The following is a 6,136-nucleotide window of genomic DNA, read 5'->3' on the forward strand; positions in this document are numbered from 1 at the left end:
ATAACAAGACATTTTGGACAATTTCATGCTCCCGACTTTGTGGGGACAGTTTGGGGATGGTCCCTTCCTGTTCCAACATGACTGCGCACCAGTGCACAAAGCGAGGTCAATAAAGACATGGATGAGCGAGTTTGGGATGGAGGAACTTGACTGGCCTGCACAGATTCCTGACCTCAACCCAATAGAATACCTTTGGGATGAATTAGAGTGGAGACTGTGAGCCAGTCCTTCTCGTCCAACATGACCTGACCTCACAAATGCGCTTCTATCACGTACTTGATGGGAGACTGACCGTGTGAGGAGGCTTCCCTTGCACCTCGTGTCCTGAGGCCTCTGGAAGTAGAGACAGAGACCTGGCGGACCGCGAGTGGCACGGGTGCCAGTGGTGTTGAAACCGTGCAAGCAGAAGGTTGCATCTGTAGCTGAGCAGGGGTAATCCGGAAATCAGGGTCAAAACAAGCCGAGGTCAAACCAGGAGATCATAGACGGTACAGAGGGATCGAGCAGAGAGAAGTCCAGTATTCAGTCCAAGGTCAATGGCAGGCAGCAATCAGGAGTAGTCAAGGCAAGGTATCGTGTCAAAATCCAGGAGACAAGCAGTTCACAGGGACAGGTAATCGCAGGACACAGAAACACGGGGAGGGGCTGAAGACAATCCAGCAATCTGTAGGTCTGCAGGCCGGGTCTAAATAGGGAAGTAATCCTGATTAAGTGCGTCACTTCCGGTGCGCCATTTAGCGCGTTTCCTACGCGTTACTTCCGGTGCGCCATTCGGCGCTTTTTCCTGTGCGTCACGCGCATGCGCGGAAGTGTTCTACGAACAACACGGAAACCTGGATTTGGCGCATGCGCCGGAGGTGAGGGTTGCTGACAGCTTCTGGAAGAATGGTCAAACATTCCCATAGACACACTACTAAACCTTGTGGACAGCCTTCCCAGAAGAGTTGAAGCTGTTATAGATGCAAAGGGTGGGCCAACTCAATACTGAGCCCTACGGACTAAGACTGGGATGCCATTAAAGTTTATGTGCGTGTAAAGGCAGACGTCCCAATACTTTTGGCAATATAGTGTAAGTACATTTATTATATATTTTTTCCTACAGCTTTTTTGTTTTACTTTATTGCAACATTTTGGCATGGGGGGAGAAGGGGCAACGTAACTAAGCGGACCTTGTAAGGTCTGCTTTAAGTTGGCTTGACACCTATGCTTTGTGGAGATGCATTTTAATGCACACAACTGCTTATAAAGTGTAAAATATGTTCAGAATTTCATGTTAAAATACACACAAGTTGCAGAAACATCTGGAGCACCAAACACTGAAACAAATATTTTGAAATACAGCTGTTAATTACCCTGCAGCATTTATTTTTGTGATGTGCCTCTTTTTAAAAAAAAATGCAAAACGCACTTAATCACTCAGGCCCCCTAAAACAACGGCATAAAGCTGATTTATGAAAACCGGAAGCTCAAAAAAAACTGAGCTCTTGCCATATAATTTAGTAATCTTACAGGTTTATTACTTGGTTAAAATGAAACATGAAAGTATATTGGTTGCAATGGGCAGCGGATGGGTTTGGTTTGCTTTCTCTGCATCACTTTTGATACATCAGCCCCTATTTCCTCACATTTATGAAACACATGAGATAAGGTACAGCAAAAACAAACAATAAAGCAGAGTAGCAACCAATAACACTTCTGCTCCAAAGCATGAAAAGTACAGCAAAAAACAAAAACAGTAGCAATCGATAAAACTCCTTTTAATCTTCACAGAGCATAAAACATGAACCGTGATTGGTTAGATGAGGCCCACAAGATTTCAATAGTTTTTGGTCATCTATGCAAACCTAATTGTATTAGGATCACCTGTGTTCATATTGGTCCTTGTTCAATCACCTTGAAGCCCAGCCCTCCCTCCAGATTATAAATCTCTGGTTAGGGCTGAAGGTCAGTATTGGGAGTGGCATACAAGATGTTTCATTCTAGGGCAGGATTAGCATTGTTGCTTTGGAGCTACAGTTGGTCATGGATGCTGTGTGATGGGAAAGAGCACTGGGATGGCTCCTCTCACCTCCACTGTGCCCTGAACAAAATGGAGTTGTCATTTTCTCTGTCTATTGAAGGTGTTGCTTATTCCCTGACTGTGATGGGTAAGTTTGTTTGTTTTGTTTTTTAATGTATTTGGGTGAATTAGTGGAAATTCAGAGTAGGGATGCTATTCATAATGACTAGCATTCGTATGACTTCTAGCTTACAGAGGTGGTGGATATATAGGAGTAGCTTACCTTGGTCATGTGCTGTTCTTCATGATAGGCATTGGTAAGGTCCTGAGGTATTTAAAATGAGATGTTTAGTGACTGTGTGTCTTAACAAGTTTTCAAATAACTTTAAGTACACTAAACTGGCTAGTATTGCAATTTTCATGTATTTGTTAAAGCCTGGTAGTATTGCTTAGTGTTCTCAATAGCTATAGCATAGCTGCTCTTTAAACTGTTTGAGTTTATGTAAATTATTTATAAATGTAATGGAGGGGAAAATCCTAACTTTTTTTTTAGGATGTCACAGGACAAAAATGGTGCATCTGCTATTGGACACTTTTTGTAAAGGACAACTTCTCCCTCTTGATTGGGTTTTTTTTTTTTGTCTCTGCCCTCCCCCCTATAGAACACACAAGCTGGTGGGTGATTTAACCCTTTTCTTCAAAATGACACAAATGCTTGGATGCATTTAAACTCTTTACTTAAGAGCTGAGGTTACACCCTAACTTAAGACTGGTATGTGTCCAGTGTGGGATTGTAAGTCCTTCCAAAACTCTTAGGTCTGTGGTGACACTGCCTCTTTGACCACATGCTAACAAAGCTAGTGTTGTAATGGAAAGTTTTTTGTTTTGTCTTTAGGTTCCACTCTATAGGAATATAGAGCGGAGATGAATTTGAGTTATAATGGGCAGCTACCTAAAATCTGATAACTGAATAATCCCCCCCCTAAATGTAAAGTGATTATTTTGGTTGTAATATTCTGAAAATGCTTGGTGGCTGTCATACTGTCCCTGTTGGTTGGTGTGCAATGTCAAAATTCCTGGTCTGTGCACTTGGGTTGAAGCTGGGCAACTAACCTTTTTGGAGGTTCAAAAGTGGTAGCTTCCTTGTTTCTCTGTGCACCGGTTGCTCTAAGGCAGTGGTTCTCAACCTGTATAACCTCAGGACTTGCATTTGTCCTTGGTCATTAGGTTGTGACCCAAGTATCACCACACGAACGCATTGCAGAACTGCATGTTCCGGTGCAAGTGATCCAACTGTGTTTGGGGTGCCATTCATATGCATTTTAGGGTTTCAGTGTGGGCTGCTGTGACTGAGCTCCATCCATACATGCATTGTTTGTACAGTTCCCTTGCACTCCTTGTAGAGGTGCCAGAATGTGATGCCAGTATGGTCATATGAGGAAGCTGTAAGCCATGCATGTATGGATGGAGCTCCCTCATGGCCATACCCCACCTCAAACTGACACTCACTGCTGTGCAGCATATTTTGAATGGCTGTTAGGCACAAGAACTGACTGCTGCGCTATGGGGGAGGCTTAGGAGCCTAGTGCAGTGGAAGGCATGCGGCGACCCACTGAACATGGGGTTGTGACCCACTTTTGGGTCACGAACCACAGCTCTACGCAGTGTGTCGTCTTTTGTGTTGAAGCTGAGGGTTGGCATGCCAGCCGACTAGTGTTTGCACAACTAGAGGTCAGGACCCAGAACTCTTGTGCAACAATATCCCTTGGTGAACATTTTATAAAATTCCAAAACCAAAAAACCCCTGAGGTGTCTATAGAAAACAAGCCAAGTGCTCAGAGAAGAGGACTAATTAAACATATGAACTTTTGAGGTACCACAAGGATCAATCTTTTATGTGCTAAAAAAAAAAGATTTTGATATAACCGTGCAACCCAAAGTCCATATTTTTTCTGTGTCTTCATGTCTGAGCACTTGTTTTTTTGTTTTCAATAGAAAGTTGGATGTGGCACCTTGATGTATGCACACCCTTGTATTATACGAGTCTGGGAGTCTCTAGTGGATTTGATGTCCGCAGACATGGCGCTTTCACTCAAGTAATGCTCTGTAGTATCAACACTCACTAAAATCTCTTGCTGATATCTGCAGCAATGGCATTGGGCTCCCTGGATTTCAGGTGCAGGGGTTGCAAATGCAGCTGGCATGTCTAATTTTGTCCAATTTTCTTTGACAGTCCCCTATTTGGTTTTTTAATGCATAAAAAGTTATAACCTGAGAGATGCACCTGAGCCACTTCTCAGCAGAGGTAAGAACTGCACCTCAGCCTATCATGGTGCAGTTCTTGCATCTTATCAAATCACATGAGTTTATGGTCAACTAACATGATATGGCTTTCACAGAGTAGCCTAAAGATGGGGGAGGAGAGGGGACCTGTTGGCATCGTTGTCTGACCAGGACTGGAATTCTGTGGAGGTATATAACTGGTCTGCCAGTCTCTCGACATCTTGCATGTGTGGTCAGCGAACACATAGGATTGCCATCAGTTGAACAATAGTTGAAATTAATATCTGGTTGTTAGCTGTTGGTCAAAGTGAGGTGCAGCAGCTCCTAAGTAGGTCTTTACTAGCTACTTTTGGATTAGTAAACATCTTGCCAATGCATTTCCTGTTCAGATTTCCAGGATGAATTTCAGAGTCTCGCCAATGATTCTGCTTGCGGGCTTTGGGTAGGACAGAGACCTAATAACGCAATGGTTGTTGGTGCTGCCTATGATGGATGCTATGTACGAGAAGAGGTAAGCTTGAATTAATTGACTTTAGGTTTTTGACACTGTCATGGACCAATTAAAATTGCATGTGTGTATATAGGTTGTTCTAATGGTCCTAACATAATCCTGATGCACTTTTGAGCTATACTAGTAACTCTTAAGTGTGTGTCCCGAAACTTTAGCTTGGTAAGTAGACAGGACTGAACTCCTGTCAAGTTTATTGCAGTCTGTCCTTAATGAATAGATTCATAATTGACTTGACCTGGTTGCCATTGCCACATATAGCGATGGAACTTGGCTGTCACCAGAACAAGAGGTGAGGGGAAATAATCAAATGGTAACACCTGCTCTGATGCCCATTTAAGGGTAAACTCCCTTGTTTAGCAGAGACCTCACTCCTGTTGTCTCCAGAATAAATGAGTGAGTATAACGCTTCCCAAAAGTGAAATTTTGCCTCCATACTATGCTCTGAAAGTGCCCATGTTGGCTAAATAACAAGGGGAATAGGATTGGAGGAGACCTTGTGAATTCAAATCTCATAAGTCCCTTGACAAGTTGTGTGGTTTTTGCCTAGATCAGGTTTTTGGAATGAGGGATGACTGAATTTGATGCATACTGAACTTTCCCTTTCCTTTGGTAGGATGGAGATTATATGATGGTCTTTCTTCTGGAAAAAATTGTGGATGATACAGTTGTGCAATATAAGATGGAGAAGAAATGCCCAATACAGAATGGTAACACAAGTCATATCTTTTAAATGAAAACCCTATAGCCTTAGTTCCCTGACACTAAAAGCACTCTGCAGCTTGCTTTTTATTCCTTGGGGTGACCAGTGGGGCAGAACGTGTGTGTGTGTACACACAACTGTTCCTGTAGCTCTAAATGCATGGATATAGATGTACTGCATGTTGCTAAAAGCTTTTTTTTTTTTCTTTTCTTGTTTAGAAGCTATGGATGCCCCAAGTCCTGATATCTGTTCTGCTTTTGGTCAAGAGGACAAATTGGCCTGTGCTAAAATGCCTGTAACCAGAGACTTGTGTGAGGCAATGGGATGCTGCTTTTCTTCAGATGCTGCAATGCCCTGCTTCTTTGGCAACAAATGTAAGTGGAATATTAACTGGGACACTAAAACTGGGTAGTGTTATCAGCTTGAACCCTTGGGGAGCATATCAAGCTGTTCTTTAACAAGTAAGATTGCTTAAACTAAAGCCATAGCAAAAAATGTTTTAGTTGTGTTTCTTGGTTCTGGATGGCTTAAGTCCAGTCTAAAATGAGCCTGGTTGACCAGATATTGACTGCATTGCCAAACTTTTCTTTTTCGCTATTTCATAACTAAACCATGCTTATTGGCCTTTCCAGGCTCAATATAT

General features: G+C 42.6%; 1 pseudogene; it reads left to right on the top strand.

The window, feature by feature from the left end:
- Window positions 1-2,107: 2,107 nt before the first annotated feature.
- Window positions 2,108-6,136, top strand: part of LOC108786310 — a 37,591-nt pseudogene continuing 33,562 nt past the window's right edge.

The sequence above is a fragment of the Nanorana parkeri genome, unplaced genomic scaffold (genome assembly GCF_000935625.1).
Source record: "Nanorana parkeri isolate BGI_ZX_2015 unplaced genomic scaffold, ASM93562v1 scaffold203, whole genome shotgun sequence".
In the NCBI taxonomy this organism is placed as follows: Eukaryota; Metazoa; Chordata; class Amphibia; order Anura; family Dicroglossidae; genus Nanorana; species Nanorana parkeri.